General features: G+C 39.9%; 1 protein-coding gene across 1 annotated transcript in view; it reads right to left on the reverse strand.

Annotated features, from left to right (window-relative positions):
- LOC119588089 (alpha-catulin-like) overlaps nt 1–516 on the reverse strand; it is a gene marked incomplete at both ends in the record, with an annotated part of 86,154 nt that overhangs the window by 33,647 nt on the left and 51,991 nt on the right.

A 516-nucleotide genomic window follows, 5' to 3' on the forward strand; every position in this document is an offset into this window, starting at 1 on the left:
AGGTGTGCCAACTCCACCATCTCGGCGCCGAAGTGACTGAACGCCTTCACGAACTCGGTAAAGTTGGTGACGCTCTCCAGCCGCGACAAGCTGTGGGTCACCTGCAACGGAGGAGTCTGAGGGTCAGCGCAGGAGAGCCTGGGCTTTTATAGGTGGCTGGCCTGGGCGCGCTCCCTCGGGGGTGACAGGTGTAAACGAATTTCGGAAATAAATGAAACTAGTCTTTTACACGTTCTTATTTTATAGAGAATGAGATAGATATGAAAGGGGAAAGAATCTATTTCTATTGTAAGAGATACGGTTGAAAGGCTATATCTATTGAAGAGAGAGAAGAGAGAGAAAAAAAAAAATATTTTTTTTTTCTATAAAGATGCGGGCAAAACATCTCTCTCCCCTAAAAAAGAGAAAAAAAGTTTATTTTTCAAAATTACAAATTTATACATACGTTTTTAAGTACGAAAAATTACAACCATTACTAAAAAGATATATATAAAAAAACTATATGAGCCAAGAAGC

Source organism: Penaeus monodon, chromosome 23 (genome assembly GCF_015228065.2).
Source record: "Penaeus monodon isolate SGIC_2016 chromosome 23, NSTDA_Pmon_1, whole genome shotgun sequence".
NCBI classification, from domain to species: domain Eukaryota; kingdom Metazoa; phylum Arthropoda; class Malacostraca; order Decapoda; family Penaeidae; genus Penaeus; species Penaeus monodon.